This window comes from Podarcis bocagei, assembly GCF_964188305.1.
Source record: "Podarcis bocagei genome assembly, chromosome: 1".
Lineage (NCBI taxonomy): Eukaryota > Metazoa > Chordata > Lepidosauria > Squamata > Lacertidae > Podarcis > Podarcis bocagei.
The window spans coordinates 55,279,354-55,300,508 of NC_138125.1; the positions used below are offsets into that span (position 1 = coordinate 55,279,354).

At 42.2% G+C, this 21,155-nt stretch overlaps 1 long non-coding RNA gene across 4 annotated transcripts in view; it reads right to left on the bottom strand.

The window, feature by feature from the left end:
- The window catches only part of LOC308571518, a 107,872-nt gene extending 88,082 nt beyond the window's left edge, over nt 1-19,790 (bottom strand). For 2 of the 4 annotated variants that reach the window (XR_014001500.1, XR_014001501.1), the window contains exons 1-2: nt 19,691-19,790; nt 3,507-3,520 (exon numbers count right to left, since the gene is read on the bottom strand). This is a non-coding gene — a long non-coding RNA (uncharacterized lncRNA). Of the gene's footprint in view, nt 1-16; nt 701-953; nt 1,252-3,506; nt 3,521-19,690 lie in introns of those variants that run through there. The other 2 variants (XR_014001502.1, XR_014001503.1) reach the window with 2 other exon arrangements.
- Between the last annotated feature and the right edge of the window lie 1,365 nt (nt 19,791-21,155).

The window sequence follows — 21,155 nt, forward strand, 5'->3', positions numbered from 1 at the left end:
GCAACAAAACACTTACCCCAAGGACCTGGTTGTGCGCCATGTGGGCGCAAGAAGCCACAAGTCAAAAGTTCAGATCCGCTGAGGGTAGCCTGATCCCTTCAGTCACCAAGTCGTGCCACCCAAGGAAATGCCCACTGGGGGAGGTCAAGCAGTGGCCCTCGCTGATCCATCGGCTGGATAACTCATAGTGAGATCCAACTGCGTTGGGATGACTAGGAAGGTTGCTGGAGCGCTGGGGGCAAGAGTCCCACTGAATTTGCCCCGCAGTGCCTCCTCTGAGCCTCTGCTCAACACCCGCAGACAGACTGGGGGACGGGGGTGGCGGGTGGAGGGGGAAAGAAACGCCTCCCCAGCTAAAAGTTGCGAGAGCACGACACTGAACTAACTCCACAGGTCTTCTGGGAATGGGAAGCCTGACGAAGGTGCTTCTCCTCTGCCGCAGCTCGAGAGTGGCCACTTTGCCACGGAGTTCCCTAGGCAAAGTTCGAGAAGAAGGCACCCTCCTCTACCGAGAGTCAACACGAGTCAGCCCAAGAACTTGGAAGTTCCCTTCCTGGTTGCCTGCACCCCGCAGCTACAATGACGCCTCAAGAGCACAGGAGTTCCTACCGGGAGATCCAAAAGTCCCTACCTTCTCCGTTGCCTTTCCCCCCAAGCAAATCCACCCCGAGAAGCAGCGGCGGCGGCGGCAGCAGCAGCATCACCAGCCCTCCGGCAGCAGCAGCAGCAGCAGCAGCAGCAGCAGCAGCAGCAGCACCGCAGCCTCGTCGAGATGCAAGCTCCTACTGAGCCCTACCTGCTTCCTCTTCCCCTTCAAGTACTGCTGTTGCTGCTACGGATTCGCTCCCAACTTGCTTTGCTTGAGACTGGCACCTCTCGCAGACATGGGGAGCGAGGAGCGGAGGAAGGACAACAAAGTTGTAAGCCCCCTCCCCTTTCCCCCCTTCACTTACCTTGCTTGCCAGGCGCTCAAGCAGCCATTGAGAAGGATAGGATCCTTGCTTGGAGGTGCAGGAAGCAGCATCTCCCCCAGAGTATGTGTGCCTGTGCGTGTGTGGGGTTTTAGGGTGGTCCCCCCCCCTTTTTTGTTTTTAAAGGAAACTCGTGGCAAAGCTTCCCTTCCTCCCATGCATGTATAAACTACTGTAGTGTGTGGGAGGGTCACGATCTTGCTAAGTGCAGAAAATTTTCCCAGGATTAACCCCTTCCTCTCCGGCCTCCTCCTTCTGCAACTTGTTGCAGATAGGTGTGTGTGTAGTGTGTGAATATATATATATATATATATATATATATATATATATATATATATATATATAGTATCTGAAACACACACATGCGGATCAGGAAGCAAAAAAGCAAGCAAGCAAGCAAGCCTCGGAGGAGTCCAGATGCCCCCCTGACGCCGTTTTGATTGGATGGTCTTTTCATGTAGAGGGGACGTCTCAAGTCGAAGTCACGATTCCTCCTCAGTTTGGAACCATCTGTGACTGGAGCCATGACGCAGCCAGCACACATTACTCACTTTTACAGTCACGACTTGGAAATCCGTGCAGTTTGCAACCAAAATTACACCGCCACCATTGAATTATTTAATAGGATCCAGTTAAGGGTAATCTTATGCATTGTGCCAGGAGAGGTGCGAGGACGATCTGGCAAAAGTGAGGGTAGGGTAGGGAGATCTGAGGGAAGGGGACGCGAGGGTGGGTACTCGGAAAGGACCGGCAGCTTTTGGTTTGCTTGTAATGACTTTCACAGTTTGTGTGTGTATATAATTCATTGATGTCCATATGGAACGGTATGTCAAAGTATTTGGAAGCACTTTGCTTGTTCTCAGACGACCCATTTGTAAATACAGACACGAAAGCCCAAGAAAAGGATGGCTTCTCTATACATCATAGGGACATCAGTGGGTGGTGTGCTCAGCAATTGATTCTTAGGCTTGCGTTGTCTCAGCGGCAAGAAATGTCCAAGCTATTGCATGCAATATGAGCCAAGGCTGCTGTGACCAAGCCTATTTATCTATATCCATCCTACAATGCTTTCCCGGTGGTCATTACTGCATCTCTCTCATTGTCTGCAAGAATCGTAAGTGATGCCGGGCTTTGCGTGTGGTAGGTCCACTATAAATACAGTTGATTCTGCTGCTTGCTTTAAATCCCCTTCCTTCACTGTTACCTGCTTTAAATCCCCCCATCGCTTCTTGCTGACTTATGGCTGCAACTAAAAGTGCCTCCCCCTTGGGAATACAGCCACCCTTTTCCCGTTGTTGAGACAAATAGATGCATGCATGTGAGTGTTGCGCTGTGTCTCTGTTTCAAAGCACTCAGATGACATGGCTTTTGCCTAGCTAGAATGCCTCTGAACCGGCATGGTCACTGGCTAACAAGAACATTCCCGGCTTCAGGAAGGTACCGGAGGATGATTGATGCTTGTCTCGTCAAGGTAATGGAGCATCTGCTCGGTACATACCACAACAAATCCTCAACACCCCACTTTTAGTCATTCCACCAACTCATCTGGTGAGGATCTCTCTAAGGAGGCGAAGGAAGGGCAATAAGAAACACACACACACACAACACGATAGGCAGAAGGTGTGGGCATTTTGGAGGGGATAAACGAGGTGGGAGGAGAAGGGGTGAGTCCAAATAAAACAACCTATAGACTGTTCTTTTGAGAGGCACCATCATCAGGTGCGGGCTATTTCAAACGCACGGGCGGGAAAGGGGCAGGCAAGTCTAACCAGAGCGGCGCTTTTACGCACCCGATGGGAAAAACTGACTTAGATGGGAAGCGCCCAGCATTTAACGAACAACTTCTGTCTCCCACCATCTCACCGTAGCCCCTCACCCACCCACCTGTCCGCCTCCCCTGGCATATATGCAGTGAGGGTGACCTAAGCGAGAGCAAGATAACAAGGTCGAGCTTCTGCAGAGGCAAAGAGCCACAAGCAGAATGGGCTGCTGTTTCAGCACCCGTATCCACGGACAGCTCCCAGCAAGCGCCGCTTGGGTGGCTTCTTAGCAGAGCGCGAGGAAGAGCAAATTGATAGTGTCAGCATATTCCATGATCCCTTTATGCAATCTACAGAGAGAATCTCTCTCTCTCGCTCCGTCTCGGTCTCCGTCTCTCTCAAGCTACACAGGAGCCTTGCCATTAGATTGCGTCTAGCCACCCTTCCGGGGGAAAAAAAGACTGAGAGCTCGAGAAAGAGGGACTCAATAGCGCCGACAGAGAGGGAGAGAGAGAGTTGCAGCTTGCTATTGATTCAGAGATTTACCGACAGGGTGATTCCCCTTTCTGCAAGAATTCCCTGTGTCTGGGTTCCGTGCATGCACCAAATTCGTTAAGCAGACGAGTATGTTCCACTCTCCCCTCCCTCTTCCTCCACCCTCCCCCTTTAATATAAAAATAGCAAGAGAGACAAAATAAACCCAAGCATGCATAAAATAAAGGCAAGATTCACCGTCACTCTCTCTGCAGCATGCACAAGAAATATTACTACTTACCCAAACGGGAACTCCTTTGGTAGGAATGGGAGGGGAAGAGAGTTGGGGGTAGGGAGTGAAGGGAAAGTGGTGGTGGTAGGAGCGAGCGGGGGGGGGGGAGAGAACGTACAAACAGAGAGAGGGGAAAATCCAACAATTAATTTCCAGACAGTAGTTGGGAAAAATATACTGCGGTGATGTCCAGGTTTTCTTCCACCCGCGCTGGCGTTTATATACAAGTGCAACTCTCTGTCTATTTCTGGAACGCGATCAAAACCCTGATGCTATTTTTAGCAAGTGCTGGGGAGAAAAAAAAATCCACACAAAGGCATTTCGCTGGAACGTTACGTCCAAAATATTAAATGTGCATTAAGTCTCCCACCTGCCCCCAACTCCCCCACCCAGCTTCTTTCTCCTTCACCATTCAGAGTTGTTTTAGGTGCAACGTTGCAGAGAATTTAAAGGGCTGATATTGATCGCTTTCCATATTGCCCTATTGCTCAACCTTGCCCCCCCCCCCCCATTCACAGATATGTTGAATATGACTCTCTGCCTGTTGCCTTGCAAGCATTGTTGTGTCTGCGTTCTTGCTGTGTCTTTAATAAAGTAAACGTAAAAAAACAAAAAACAGAGGCACACACAACAGCCATGCACTACTTTACCCTCATGCACAAATGTGGCATTCAAGCAAGCTTGCTTGTTTTTCTGAGAAAGAGAGAATCTTGCAGAGTGAATTACACAGCACAAAGAAAGGTTGTTTTTAACATTCTTCTTTCTCCACCCCAGTTTTTTTTTAAAAAATCCTTTGTCTTGAGACTAAAGAATCTATAAACACACACACACACACACACACACACACACACACTAAAAGAACGTGCATGTGTGTGTGTGTGTGTGTGTGCGATTGCGTTCTAGTAATTCACTACGAAGGGAGATGGGGAAAAATAGAACCATTAAGGCTTGCAGCCTACAAGAAGCCAGGCTGAGACTCCTTTGCAAGGCTGCGTCAGTTATCAGCTATTGACGTCACGTTCAGATTCTCCTCTTCAGAGGCTCCAGTTCATCATAAAAGATGTCTGTGCTTGGAGCTTTTGTGCTTGCAGAAAAGCACTTCAAATCTGGGGGAAAGAGTTAATTAGCAAGCCCCACAATTGGTGTGTGTGTGTGTTGCACCTTTTTGTACATTATGTGTGTGTGTGTGTGTACACACACACACACACACACACACACACACACACAATGCATGGGGGAAGAAAGGAGGAAAGGGGAGACAAAGGTGTTTTTGGAGTGTTATGTAGGGAGCTGAATATATTTCAAAACATCCCCTAGAATCGAGCTGCAAAAGAAGCCAAAGCATACTATATATGCACATTGTGCAGGGACATCTCCTATGGTATCTCTTGTATTTTGATGTAGCAGAGCAGGGGGAAGGGATGTAAAACCTGAGATTTTGCATATTTGTCAAGCAAACAGGAGGGGAATGGTAGCAGCATTTTAACAGCCCCTCCCTTGTACTCACACACCCACACACTGAAAACTGGGGAGGGGGGGAGAGAATAATGTTCAGCACCCACCTCCTGTACACACAGAGACACATATACAACACACACACACCACTCACTCTTTTATTTGGCTACAGTAGCAAAAGCCATATATTGATAAAGCTGGGATTAATTCTGTATATTTGTCAGGCAAACAGCCCCGTCTCCTAGAGTGACGCAAATAACAGATTCTATGGCTCTGGCTTTCTATATTCTGCACCCACGCACTCTGCTTGGTCTCCCACGGAATCAGCTACAGAGAGCAATGATCCAGATTAGAGGGGAGGGGGAAGAGAGAGAGAGGCAAAAAGAACAAATGAAATTGCAATTAAAAATCATAATACTGCTATAGGTCTCTAAGCACAAGACTAAATCTGATGTTACAGAGGTACACACACACACACACACACACGAAACCTGTACCCATCTATCAAACAGCAATCAGCCCCAAGAAGATTGTCATATTGACAAATTTAGAGTTTATTTGGGAGAGGTATTTCCTCCTCACATATATCCCCCCCCAATCTCCATTACAAATATGTGTCTGCAAAGACCCAGATTACAAGCACTGGCAGGAAAAATAAACACTGAGGTTGAAAGATAGGTGTGGGTGGAGAGGGAAAACCACGGTATATCCTCAAGTGGATTAATCAGGACCTTTAAAGCAGAATGGGCATTTCCTTCCCTTTTCTTTTTTTAAAAAACATCCCCCTCTCCCCGCATCTTCAAAGAAGCACTCAATGGGCTGTTGCTATATTTAAAGATCTCGTGTTTGTGGGAGGATGACACGAGGCATCTGGGCAAAAATGAAAAATGTGGGATACGGTACTAAGAAAGCACGCACACATGCACATACGCATCCAAGGGGAACAGAAAGTTCTGTGGATCAGAGTGGAAACCACAAGTGTTGAAAGGTACATCCTGCACCATACAATCAAATGGATATTTCTTTCCAACCAGTCCACTCCACTTTTTGTCTGCCCAAATGAAAAAGGACGCTCAGACACATGAAGTTATTTACAGTCTAAACCACACACACACACACACACGCACACACACACACACCTATGCACAGCTGTGCACAAGCACACACACATACACACGGTGTATATAACTGTGCCAGTTATTATCAACTTTTTTATAGTAGACAATATATTGTATAACATCCATACATCGTCGCTGTGGAAGTAACAAGAGAACCAGCGACTTCCACTGAGGCAGCGACTTTGGGGTATTTCATACACCTAGATGAAGAGATTACATCTAAAATGTTGCTAACATGAGGGAGACTTGTTTGGCTTTAAAAACACACCATGCCGCACTCTTTGTCTTTGGGCAGCTGTGATCAGATGCAGTGACATTGCATGTGCCCATGTACCTCAGTCAGTCAGTCAGTCTGTCTGTCTCCTTCAATTATGACTCACCTCTCTGCCAGAAGGCACCCTAGGTGGCATGCAACAATTAAATCAATACAAAATCCCCATAAAGCATTATGAATCTATGGTAAGCTAACAAAAGCAGCAGCTTACTTTCCCTTTTGCTAGCCTGACTCAAATAGCCAACTTTCCGTCATCTTTTTTTGTTTAAAGGCTACACACAAGATTACATGGCCTTGGTGAAATATTAGGAATATGTTTCTAAAATAGCAAATTCATGCAGGGGAACAGCCTAGGATGGGCAAGCTTAAAGTAAACCCAGTACTGAATTGGGTTCAGTACTGTAAAGTAAAGCCTGGTATCTGAAGAAGTGTGCATGCACATGAAAGCTTATACCCAGAACAAACCTAGTTGGTCTCTAAGGTGCTACTGGACAATTTTTTAATTTATTTCGACTGCATCAGACCAACACGACTACCTACCTGAATCCAGTACTGAACTATTAGTACAAACTATTAGTACAAACATTAGACACACACATACATTCCCCAGCTAGGCCTTCATTTCTCCAACAAAGAGCTTAACAGTCATCAGGGTTAATAAAGCCATCCTCTTATGGTATGGCCCAGCCAGTATAGGTTGATGGGTCCTGTTATACAAAACATGAAAGTAGCAATGCAGATGGACTTGTTTTGGTGGCAAACATTAGAATTAACACAGAACTAATTACATCTCCCTGATACATCAGGCTATGCAGTCTAGATTATTTTGCAGTTTAGATAGCCAGGCTATAATATGATAGTGTTTCTCTCCTTGAATTAAAAACAGGTCTGCCATGGGTATTCAGAGATCACTCCTCTTCCTTATTCCATGTTCTACAAGGTTTTTGAAAGATGGGAGTATGCTCAGCTTTTTCTAACAGGAACTATTTTGACTTGGTAAAGTGGACACAACTGTCCACAGTCTCAGTCTCATTTGGTGTGTGCTGCCTTCTGCACACATCACCTGTGAAAGTACCAAACCTCAAGAAATGCTTGTTTCGAGAGCATGGAATCTTTTAGCAAGCCACCCCTGATGTTCTCGCTTCTCTAGATCATTATTTGCACTAAAAGGAGACTTTATCTTTCAATTTGATATGTTATGGTTATCAGCAATCTTTTGCTTTCCAAAGAACTAAGGCTTGATGATAACAGGGATATAATGAAATCAACAGACCTCCCACTCATTCCTCCATTTTGAAGAGTATTATCATTCTTACTCAGATGGAATTGTGATGGCCACTACCAGATAATGGAATAATATTATACCACTAGAGCTATCCCGGGTGCAGAAATAGGTTCAAGCTTTTTTAATGGGTATGCTCCACAAATCAAAGCACCCCCAACCATTTCATACCCCTGTCCTTTGAATAATGAGTCTGAAAAAAGAGAGTGCTTTAAAGAATATACATAGCCATACCTGGTTTTAAGTTCCCTTAGTCTTTGAAACACAGAGAGCTATTCTTATCAACACTCAGAATTTTTGAATGAATTGATGAAGAAGAAATTTAGGAACAGGTAAAAGAGAGAGTGATGTCTAGATTTGTTTTTCTTTGGCCAAACCAACATCAAAGGTCCACCTTTTACCAAAGTCTCTTCCGAACCCTTGTTGGTTTTCACTTTTGGTAGTTGTGTCTATGCCCTACTACTGCAGAGTGCTGAAGAGGTACTCTGCCATTGTACACTTTCTTAATGGAAGATTATTATATACTCTTGATCCACTGGTGCTAGCGCATATATCCTGAGATGAAAGGTGTTTGTTAAAAACACCCCAATACTGCTTTTCATCTATAAGTCTTCCAGAGTGGTTAACAAATCTGAAGATAGGCCACCATTTTGCCATTTGTAATTATAGGAAAGTGATTGATATAATCCAGTGTACACCCTATGGAATACCAAAGGGTCAGCATTATCATCTTATTTTCTTTACTTACCTTGCACAACAGACCTCACCACCAGTCTTTCCAGTTGAGAAATGAGTTGCTCAGATCTAAATAGGTTTCATCTTTTAAAATTAGTTACCTATCGTGTGAGACCATAATATAAAGGCAGGAAAAAACTTTGAAAACCATCCCTTCAAATACTGGTTTGAGAGAACGTACGTTACACTGGAAATGGAGAAACCCACATGACAGAAGGCCAAATGCTGTTATAGTTGTTATTAATAGATATGGCTTCTGTTAATAGAGTTTGAATAGAGTAGAAAATCCAGGCCTTCTCCCCAAGAAAGTGGATTAGACATTGCACATCAATATCATCATTACATATGTGCAAAAATTGTGTTTCATCAATAATCTACAGCCAGTTTTAACATTTAAGGATAACCCAACATATTACATCATCTGCTGTATTTTGTATCTGATAAGGTGAATTAATTTCTATATTTATTGTAATTAAATAGTTTTAATATTATATATATTTTGTTAATACAGGGATATTAAATGGTAGGGCTGGATAAAAGTCTGACTGAGACCTTGGGGACCTGCTGCTGTTCAGAGTAAATAATAGTGGCAAGATGGACCAATGACCTTTGCATTTCCAATAATACAAATCATGGAAGCACCGTTTCTTTAGCTATATGACTGTCCAGTGTTGAAGGCAGTGCATTCTGCACAGGATCAGAGCAACATATCTTTTAAATAGTAATTCACTTGTTTTGGGCCTAGTCGAGATATTCAAAAATACACCGCAGGTGGGATTGAGCCCTTGCAAACTTTGTCTCAAATCATGCCCTTTCTAAACCCATGAAGAAATTGCAAGGAGTGAAAAGTAATTGGAATTTAGAAAATAAAGTGATCAGCATCATGAAATCAAGAAGAGAGCACACTATTGAAAGAAGTGACAACACTTTAATTTCTCATCAAGAAAACAATAACCAAAACCTTGTTTTTCAAATATAGTGATAGTGACTTCACCTTGGATTTTTCTTTTTCTTTTTACTACAGTTGTTGCTGACATTTGATGTACAGTGAACTTCCTACAAACAAGATCCATGGCCCTTATAATGAACAAACCTCTGGCCATGGTCTTGAGAAAATTGTATACTGATGAAGGTATAAGTATAAAAGATAGGTAAAAGCTGTAGATTTGCTTCCAAGTCTTTGGAGTAAGAAAAGCAGAGAGGCAGTTAATGGAAGGCACCCTTGTTTCCAAAACTGTAAATATATAAATTCAAAGGAAGGAATATGCATAAATAATAACCAACCAAACCATGGACAATATTTAAAATATTCAGAAATGTCTTAGTGTTACTTAGTTCACGGGAGTAAATTTACCTTCAGAAAATGGATCATCACCAATGCTAGTCCTATTAATTCTAGTGGGTCTACTCTGAGTAGGACTAGTACTGAATACAAATCAATATACAGTTGCTGTTCAGTAGAGCGAAAAAATGCATGAGGAGATAGGAAGGATTTCTGTAGTCTAGCCTTCCCTAATTGTATGCCCTCCAGAAGTTTTGGACTGCAACTCCCATCATCCCATCCCTTTAGTAATGCCAGCTGGGGATGATGGAAATTGGAGTCAAAACATCTGAAGGACATCAGACTGAGGAAGGCTGTGCAGTCCATTGAAGGCATGGCTGAGAAGGAAATGAAGAATGTAGAGTTACAAGAGCAGGATTAGCTGAACCAGTTACAGTTCCTTCTCAGAATAGCATACTATACATCTTACTCAGCTATGAGTGATTGCCAAAGGAAGGAAGGAGGAAACTATACAGTACAGTGGTACCTCTGGTTACAAACTTAATTTGTTCTGGAGGTCCGTTCTTAACCTGAAACCATTCTCAACCTGAGGTACCACTTTAGCTAATGGGGCCTCCCGCCGCCGCCGCATGATTTCTGTTCTCATCCTGCGGTAAAGTTCTTAACCGAGGTACTACTTCCAGGTTAGCGGAGTCTGTAACCCGAAGTGTTTGTAACCTGAGGTGTTTGTAACCCAAGGTACCACTGCACTCCCAGTGCCATTTAACTGATTTATAACGTGGTGCTCATCTGTCATAAAACTTGTACTTTGTGTGTGTAAGATTCCAGGTTTAGACCCTGGCAAATCCAATTAAAGGAATTCAGATGCAGGACTGGAAATCATCCCTGATACCCTGATGAGTTGTTGCTAGTCAGAGGAAACAATACAGGACAGTTTGCAACACTGACCTGACAGTATAAGGCAGCTTTATGGATTTATCTATTCACTTCTCATTGCAAATTGTTAAGCTCTACGGGAGTATTATGAATATACTATTAAAGGCATGGTTGTTTTGCCCATCATATTACCATTTATCTGCACAATTGTTGAGCAAGTAAGCCATTCTTTCTAGCAGTATCCCATAACCAAAAGATTCAGAGTATGAGATGGAAGTTCCTATGAATCAATATAGAAATCAAAATTAATCAGCCTTAACAGCCTTATACGTAGTGAAGACTGTGATATTTTCTGGTGGAGGATGGAGAAACAAATCAAAAATTTCTACAGTTCATTAGATTCTAAATTTTAATTGTTAGTAAGCATGATCTTTTAAGCACTGACAGCATTAAGACCAATCTCTGCCGTATAAAGCAGAACTAAATAAGTGATTGTATCAACAATAGGTAGACTATATAATACCCACAGAACACTTCCTAGCAACATACAAACCTGTCTGCTGGGATTCTGCTTCACTTACCTAGCACTCTAATCCTAAGGACAATAAGTCCCTTTGGATAAATGAAACTTTATTCCAAGTAAATTGGGCGTGGATTGGGATACAAGACTTAGCACTGACTTTTTCCATTTAAACAAAACTCCTATACCTTTCAGTGTCAAGAGGATGATTTTGTTTATCACTGGAGGAAGGTGGCTTGGGGAACCACAGTAGGAAGGGATTGTTATCATTATGTACTGCTTGTGGGCCTTCCATAGGCCACTGCGAAAAGCAGGATGCTGAACTAAATAAGCATTTGGTCTGATCCAGCAAAGCTCTTCTTACTTACATTCTTACGACAAGTGTATAAACAGAAGATGAAGCATTTTCAAGGCAGAGTTTCTTAGAGATCCAAGCCACAGTATCAAAATATTTAAAAGACAAACACAGGACAAATGAGAAAATAATGTGAAAGACTCACATGAAGGACCCATCCACCTGCAATGCTCTGTGGAGGATGTTCTCAATGAAATTCTTCAAAATCAACCCTTAGCTTTATTTTCTTGCACTATCATTGGTCTTTGATGTATCCGTTTAAGTTTTGTTATGGTTATTTGACCAAAGTTAAGATAGCATGGCATCCATCCTTTTTGCCTCTCTGTTCTTGGGTGTCAACACTACTGTAGAATGCAGTCCTAACTTAGGGAAAGTAAGTCATGTTAAATAGTGGAACTTTCTTCCAATTTCTGAAGCTGCTGGAATGTGACAGTGTTTAGCTATCTTAGTTAGTAAAGTGGATATTTCTCTATGATGGTCCTGCTATTGTAGAATTCCATGCCGCTGGACCCGTGTCAAATGCCTATAATTCAGGCTTTTTGGGAGGCTCTAAAGACCTATCTTTGGTTCAGTTAAACTTCTAGCCATGATCCTTATTAGCTGGGTTGATGATCTGGTTGATCTATGTTTTTTCTGATGCAGGTTTTTTTTAAAAAAAAATGTGGATTGTTGCTGAGTTGTAGATTTAAGTTTTTAATTTTTGTATCACTGATCTTTTTATCTTTTGTTGTTTTTGATTATAAGGCATTTTGAATGGATATTTGCCTAGAAATGCTCTTAGAGCCATGAACATGGGTTATGAATAGGGATAGATGGATGAGACTGTTTCCGATTCATGTCGATTTTTGCAAATGTTTATTCGTAAGTCCATTCTACCCCATTTCCACACAAATCTGCTTTTTTAAAAAATAAAAAAATAAAAATCTATATAAATACTTGTGTCTAAATGCATATTTTATTACAAGATATGTTTTTAAATGCATTTTATGCTCTACTAAACTATTTTATCCTACTTACTTTTATGCATTTTTATTTTTATTTTGAACTGATAACCATACTGCAAAAGTGTGGAACATGAAGCATAATTACATTCGAATCCAAGAGAGGCAGATGAGGTCAGTTTGCTTTAAAATGCAGACTGAATTAAACTTTTCACCATGCCTAGTTAGGAAAGATTAGAATGTCATTATTTCACAAGAAATGTAAAATGTAAAATGCTGGTTTTCAAAACTGTTAGGTTCCTCAAAAACTTATCAGGGGTTCCACAACGTGAAGATCAATAGCAGCAGACAAATTTCCCAAAAAGATATATTGACCTCTATCCCCAGTCTTTTCCTCCTGCAACATCCATTCACAGGGATGTGTTGGGAATGTTTATGGCCTTAGCTTCCATTCACAATGCTTAATGGCAGGCTGAACAGTACTCAAATAAAGTACAGCACAGGACTCACAACTGGGTAGCATCACTACAACCATGCATATTCATGGCAAAACCAATTAAGAAGCAGGTTTCATTATGAATGTTTGGGCTAAGGGTGAGTCCTAGGTCTGAACTTAAGTTGCAGACCCTCCAAGTGTCCCTATTTTCCAGGGATGCCCCTGATTTAGAGAAGCCATCCTGGTTTCCGATTTGATCCTGGAATGTCCCACTTTTCCTTAAGATGTCCCTATTTTCATTGGAAAAATGTTAGAGGGTATGGAGTTATCCAACCCATGAGCCATCTGAAGGTAATCCTGTAGAGGGAAGTGTTTTTTATGTTTAATGTCTTATTGTGTTTTTATGGATGTTGGAAACTGCCCAGAGTGGCTGGGGCAACCCAGTAAAATGTGTGGGGTATAAATAGTAAAATTATTACAGAATGGGACGTCCCTGTTTTCACCGGATAAATGTTGGAGCATATAAAGTTGCAGCCTATTCCTCTAGAACAAAGGTGGAGAACTAGTAGTCTTCCAGATGCAGTTGAACTCCAGCTCTTATTTAGACAAGCCTACCTAGATGTTTAGAAAGTTTGTATGAAATGTTATTTGATCTAGTCTATTCTATTGTGGTTTTAACTTTCTGTATGTTTTAAATCATGGTTATAATTTTTTAGTGATAATTTTATTGTTTTTGCAAATCACATTGAGGGTTATTTTTTCTCAAGTGGTATATTAATTTTATGAAACAAACTCCCATCATCTACAGCCAGTATGGCCAACGGTCAGCGATGGTGGGTGTTGCAGTACGAAAACATCTGGAAGGTGACATGATTCCTTTCAAAAAGGTTCCTTGAAGGCAAGAAATTTGACTACCAGTGCTGTAGAGACACTGAGAATAACATAACTGCTTCTTTAGTATATGTAAATATGAAATTTGTTAAGTGTTAAGGCCTTCTTGAGCACCATTCTTTTCCGATTTCCAACATAGCATAACGGTATTTGGTACCATTTTCTATATCCAGCAACAATGGATGTGATGGGGTGTGAGGAACGGAGAAGTCTAGACAAACTCTTCTTGAATGAAGACTTTTAAGAAAGATCCATAAAAAGATTTTATGGGTAGATTTCAGTCAGGGAATTCTTGACTGAAAATAAGTAGTAATTTATTTATTTTTTAAGTGAAACCTGGCAAAAACCTCCATATATTTTTGTTGTTGACAGCAAGTAGAGGAATGATCTATTGTCATTACCAGTCAAGTAGCCATAATGTATTTGATAAAATATTAAGCCCTTGACCAACAATCAAATATTTCAACTCTTCAGCTGGTTACTCATAGTTAAATGAGAATTTGGACTTCATGGTTGTTTTTAATTGCTTTGCTGTTTTCACCGGCTCTTTCTTTGGTTTATTGTTGTTTTTGTTATTTTTTCAGTATTTGCTTTCATGTTCCATTTGTATATTTTTATTGTTAGCTGCCTTGGACACATTGTGCTGAAAGATAGGATATATCTTGGAGGCTTTTAAGCAGAGGCTGGATGGCCATCTGCCATGGATGCTTTTGTTGAGATTCCTGCATTGCAGGGAGTTGGACAAGGTAGCCCTCCGGGTCCCTTCCAGCTCTACAATTCTATGATTCCATCGTTTGTACTGGGACTGAAACAATGGATCTATGTACTTGCTTATACATACTATCAGACTTGTTGCGTAAATTGCCCTGGACATAAAACAGCAGTTCAATCTAGGTATCTAATTCTGTATTACGTGGACCAAAATCTTTAGTCATAGTAGTGAATGATGTGTGTTTGGGGAGAAAAAGGAAGCGGCAGTAGGGTTGTCCACCTGGCAGAAAACAATGAATGAGTTTCATCTGCAGAAAAGCTGCTTGGATGGACAACAATATCTATGACCCTTGGTAGACCCTTTATTTAGTAGATATCGGTGCAATTATTAGGGTTAGGGTTATTTTTATGAAGATGGGTATTTTTAAGAAAGGTGGCTTAGTAGTTTCACTGGCCTAATGTTCCCTAACCTGGTGATATAGCATGCTAGTCAGTGTATGTATTAAGTTTGCTTTGAATATGCATTTCTGAATGGTTTGGTGTAAATTCAATTCTCACATCCAATCATTTGAACATTAACTGGTTCAATGAAAAGCATATAATCCATTTCATGTTCCTGTGAACTCATGTTCTATGAACGCATCTTTCCTAATTTACACCAGGAAAACCAGATCTGAGCACTGATGGCTTGTCCAAGGCAATCTGTAGTGGCCTTCAGATTATGTATTCCCGCCTGCCAAGTGGTGCAGATGCCCTTAAAAAGACAAACTTTAAAAAGGTTTAAAAAACCCATTTATTGTGGGTTGCCTTCTCATAAGGCCTTATTTCAGAGGATTATATTAGAATGCATAGCTTTTTTATTTCTTCTGAGATATTTATTATCAGTCTTAACTGACCTGTGCATTTAAAATGATAGTTAATTCTGCTGCCTTGGTAATTAGAATCTGCATTGTGTTTTTATGACATGTAAGGCATATTGAGTGGGTTAGTCCCCAGAAGGTGGTCTATAATTTTATAGATAATAAGTAAGTAAAATATCAGGACCAAGCCGCACTGTGGCTTATAGGCAGTGTCATATTGGACATACAGCAACTGGTGACAAAGCCTTGATGGGGGAGCATGGCTCCTGCACCATACCAGTTATTTCCAGTGAGCTAGGCGGCATTTTTAAGCTTCTACTTCTAGTCATAGTGATGCAGCAGCAGCAGCAGCAGCAGATGCTGATGTATCAAAAATTAGGGGAGTGTCAGTGGCTAGGACAGAAGTCATCAGTTGATGAAAGAATGGACATGGCACAAATAGAAATGTGGTAGTTGTATTATTGTGTGGTCTGGCCTTTAGAAATGTGCTGTGCTGTTAGAAGAGGCACTACCTGGCTATCATAGCATCAAGTCTTGAACAAAAATGTTCAGTTATACTCAGAGAGCATGACATCCTCCTCTTCATTTGGTGTTGTGTGTGTGTGTGTCCATGATGTATACTAGGGTAGCCACCAGATCCCATGTTCTCAGCTATAATTTTACACTATCCTTTATTGTGCTGGACATCCAACCCTATATTTTTCATTTTCCATTTCTTCTTATTTTTCACACCCACTTTCCTTAAACTCTGAATAGTCCGAGAACAGGCAGGGCTGCCAAACAAAGACTGCCCATGCCAATGTGGGACAGTAGAAAGATGTGTTCCAAATCATAGGTGCTAGACTGTGGTTCATCTTAGACCTGCCATGTCTTCTGGAAATCCGAAAACAGACTCAAAGAAAAGTAAGATGTCATATACTCAAGTAAGTGTATAGAACTTTTTCTGGGTTTTTGGCTCCTCAGTGGGTTTAGATCACTTGTTTCTAAGTTAACAGTGGCCTGGCAGCCATAAAGTATTGGAGAAATTGCTGAATTGCTGAATAATGAATTTCCTTAGGAATAGCTGTAATTGTCATCACTCGGTGAGGTATATGAAAGCAGAAACAATGTGTGGTTAGGTTACCTACCTTTGGTGTGTACATCCAGATGCCAACAATATAATTTTATTTTCATATATTAACATGCATTCCTACTTAGAACTAAGTCCCACTGAGTTCAATGAGGCTTACTTTCTGGTAAGTGTAGGGTTGCAGCCTGAAATATCTACACGGTATTATTATATGTTTAAATGAAAGGTTCACTATATTATCCACTTTGCATTGTAACAGTTTCCTAGTTATTTATCATTAGATTATTCATGTTTATATTTCAAATATGAAAGAGAAAAAGTTTAACAAGTTAAGCTCTGCTTTTTGGAATTTGCAGTAAAAAAACTAAAAGACTCTTCTTGTGATAGTACACCACCAGCTGTAGTACACTATTATTCACCTATAGAAGAGATGGTTGGTTTATTGTATTGTAGTGATGCATAATTGTACATACAGATATAATGTTTAGCCAGCAGGTCTTTCCATCAGATGCCACTCTGTCGGCTATTTTTAGCAAATGTGTGTGAAAAGCCAGAGTTCTGTACATCACAACCAAGATGACCCATTGTAGCTACCTCATTTTCTTTTATAAAATCTCAAGTGCTCCCAGCACCCTTTACTAATCCATGTATTTTCTTTCTTCTTCTTCTTTTGGTCAGATTGAGCACCATTCTCTATTTCTGTTCTTCTGCACTAAAGTGAAGTATGTTTCCACCTTTGCAAAACGGTCCCTTATATGTTCATACTCTTTTGATTCCGGGTTTATTCCATGGCTACCAATCAATCACTTCATTGTCAGTAACATGGACCAAATGCATCAGTTTCCTCTTCAAGGCTTCAATTCTCCACTGTACATAAGTCCAATTAAGTTGAATGGGACTGATACAGCCATAACTGTGTCCAGGTTTGCAACTAAGAGCGTCCATGAAAAGAGCTCACAAATTGTTCCTGTTAAGAAAGGCTCCCATCGCCTAGGGCTGCCCTAAAATGTTATGCCATTGACCCATTATGGTTTCATTCAGCTTGAGACCCAAGAAGCAGAACCATGGCTCACTAGAGACAGCATCGTCTAATTGTCTAACTGTGGATATGGCAAAAATGAGTTGCCCAGAGCAGAATTTGACTGACAAATCAGGAAGTTTCATGTAAACTTGGATTTGGTTTTGTGTTTTCCGATTTGAAGCCCCCAGGTGAGGTGGCAGGGCAGGAGGGTGGACCACTTCTGGTAGGTCTGAGAAGATCAACAATTTAACAGAAGCGACAGCTGTCCAACTAGTGGCACCAAGCCTTATGAAGAAGTCTTATGGCACGTAATGACTGAACCCACCTGGTGTAACAATGAAGAGAGCAGGGGGAAATCAACCATTGTTCTGCCCTTTGCCACTATTCATTAAGCCACTCAAAGCAGCCAGAGATGACTATTGTAGACTTTACGTTCTACAGTGAATCTGACTGCTGATGCGAGGGATATTGTGGCATAGCCTGCATGTATCCATTTCAGGACATAAATGGCTATATAAGATAAGGCATGGAAACCAAAGGGTACTTATATTAACATTTCAACTTGAGGGGTGTTTGGTAGTTTATAACCTAAAGCGCAGTCCATGCATCATTGCAAAACAAGAGAAATATGTGATCGGCCCTGATAGCAAGACTCCAAAGAGGACTGAAAGCCTTGACTAAAGCTAGGCACGTTACAGCCTTTGACGTCACAGCACGACTGAGGCACCGGTCTTTTGACTACAATGTTGGGTTCACCACCGTAGGTCTGTATACTGTTGCTCTTCCATCCTACAGTGCCATAAACATGAACTTTAGGTTTAAGACTCCCAGCTCTCCGAGTCTTTTTCAGGCGTAAGCTGAAATATTCAGTCTACCACTATGCGATGGTAGCCTTCCACTCTGCAGCTCCTGTCCCTGAATCCCCAGTTTGTTCTACATGGGATTCTAATGAAGCAGCTCCCAGTGTACACACAACTGTCAGAATCAGGGTCACTGTAAGCAGAGTTAAAAGATGTTGTAGCGTCAACACCACAAGTAGCAGTAAAATTCTCTCTTGCTCGCTATCTCTCTCTTCCTTCCGGACTCCCTGTTCATAATCAACCTGGAGTTGAACCAAATTCTCCCCGGGGCAAAGGGGTGGTCAAAAACCAGGATCGTCCCCATTCTCCTCGACAGAGTGCCATGTGCCCCTAACCATGCTACCTCACAAGTATGTGCCAGATGAGTTCAGTGGGTCTTGCACCCTAGTTTAAAGTATGCTCAGGACTGCAGTCGTGATAGCTACTAATTTCTAGGGCTGACTTTGCAAGGAACAAAAACACAGGCTTGGAATAGCCACTATCCTGAAAGCACCTTGAAATGAATGATAAATCAGAACTTCTCGGGCAAGACATCTGTTGCTATTCACTTCTTCAAGAGGAACGGCACTGAAGACAGCCCGAGTGAGTGCCAAAGGATCGGTGTGTTGTTTCCCATTGGCTTCCTGTGAGCCAACACAGAATTGCCAAAAAGAGTATGGGCAATTTGCAGACACCCCTGAATAAATCTAGCTCTTGCATTCCCACCAAAGTTTGGAATTGGATGTTCTCTTTCGTTTTCTTCTACACACCGCTATGAGGGAGGGGGAATTATTGTGTATAAAGATTTCCCTCTACAGGTGGTTGGAGACTGTGGCAGTTTCTCACTCTTGCATCAGAGAAGACTCTTGGAGTCCTGGTTTCCTCTCCCTATAGACCCACATCTCATTCTGCCTCTATATAGTCCATCTGAGAGTTTGCTGGCTAATCCCTCTATGCCCCCAAAATATATTTCCTTCCTTACCTTTGCCCGGATTCTGCAGCAACATTGCACAGCTTTTATGTAATCAGTATTTCATTCATTAATAAAGCACTTCTCCCCTTTGCCCCAGTATAGCAAACTGAGACTAGCAAGGTCTGCCCCAGATGGGTGGAAACTTCATTCATATATATATATTTCCTCTGCCCAATTTTGACAGGGCTTTTTAAAAAGATTGGGCAGGGAGATCCATCACCTTTATCCTCCCAAGGTGGCATGCCCCCCCCCCACTGCTTTTAATTTCTCCCCTTGCAAAAAACACAATTCAACACACTGCAAATACAACCCATGGCAGTCTAGAGAACTTTCCCCTCCTTGTTGCTTTCCTAAAGGGAGGGTTTGCTGGCCAATGCATCGTGCAGCTTTCCAAAAGGCAGTCAGCAACAGCAAATCAGCAAAGTCTGCTCTTTGCAAAAGCATCCGGCAACTGAAATCAGAAAACTTTGCAAAAAGCAAAAGCACAAGTGCACACACCACACACAAACACAACAGAGACACAGAGGGAGCGAGACAGAGTGCAGAGAGACCTACCTTGCCACATCTTCTCCACTTATGTGTGCGAAAGAGGGGGGTTGGGTGGGTGTCAAAATAAACAAAACAAAAAGCATTTCGGAAAAGCCAAAGAAAAGAACAACCACCAAAACAATGAAATAGAAATCAAATGAAACAACAACACCCCCCACCTAAAAAGAAAAAAAGGGGGGAAGCCCCACACACAACCGATTTCCTCCCCACACGCCTTAGAAGCTGGTTTTCTAGGGAATTTTTTGGCGAGAGGACTGCGAAGGGAAGAAAAGGGTGTGGGGGGAGATTACATAAATAAAAACTCCAGCGTTTGGAGCGGTGTGTGCACCCTAGCAAAAGGCTGTGTAGATTTCGCGAAATGTGTGTCTCTGTACTCTTCCAGGAGAAAGGCAAAAAAAAAAAAACCCACCAAAAAAAACCCACCCTAAAAAAATCAGTTCGTGTTCTCTGCCTGACTTGGAGACAGAGAGAAGCAAACCCCCCCTCCCACTCACCCTCCCACCCACGCATCCACCCCCACACCACCAATCCAGGCACCTCCTGAGTAACTGATCAGAGCAGAATAACTCATCACCCACGTTCGCAAGCCTCCCTCCCTTCCTCCGCCCCCCCCCCCGCGCGACCGTTTGGGGAGTAAATTGCCAATGCACGCACCTTCGCGAGCTCTATTTATAGGCTCCTAATGCTGTGTGTGCATTGCATTCACAAGCCAAATGTGTGTGTGTGTATCAATAACGCTGCTTTGACAGGTAAAAGAGGGATGTTTTTGTTTGTTTTTTTGCACTGCAGTGCGTCTGATCACAGTTTTAAAAGATTTTTTTTAAAGGGGGGTGTAGGTGCGTGCAAAAAGCAAGCAAGCATCATTGCTTTTAATTGTTGGGGGGCATATTCATAATGACTATATGGGGGGCATATATACACACTGTTCAACGCCCCACTCGGGGATTATTAGTATTATCATCATTATTATTTGCAAAATTGTGTGTGTATGTGTGTATGTGCAATAGCCGGTGTGTGTGTGTGTCTTGGAAAAGGCTCCCAGCCCTTGGCTCCCGATAGCACAGTCAGTTCCTCCAGTGTGTGCTATTGACCTGCATTGACGTCATTGCGTCATTAGGTCTCCCTTAGAAACACTGACTTTCAAAAATAGTATCAAATTAATTCAACTGGCAGAGAGAGGCCACTAGCTGGAATGAGCTATAAAACTCCAGAATCTTCAGCTAAGCTTTGCTGCGCTCTCTTCCCCCAACCCCCCCAAAACAAACCCCCTCCTTAGGAGCAAAAACGGGGGACTAGAAAAAGGGGGGAGCGAGAGAAAAGAAAGAAAGAATGAAAAAAGAAAGAATAAAATTGTATGGAAAATACCATTGATAGAAATAAGGGGGGGGGGGATCAAATTAGATTGCAAACCCCAGACCAGCCTCCCTCCCTGCCTCCCTGCCTCCCTCTCTCTCCCCCTTCCTCCTCCCCC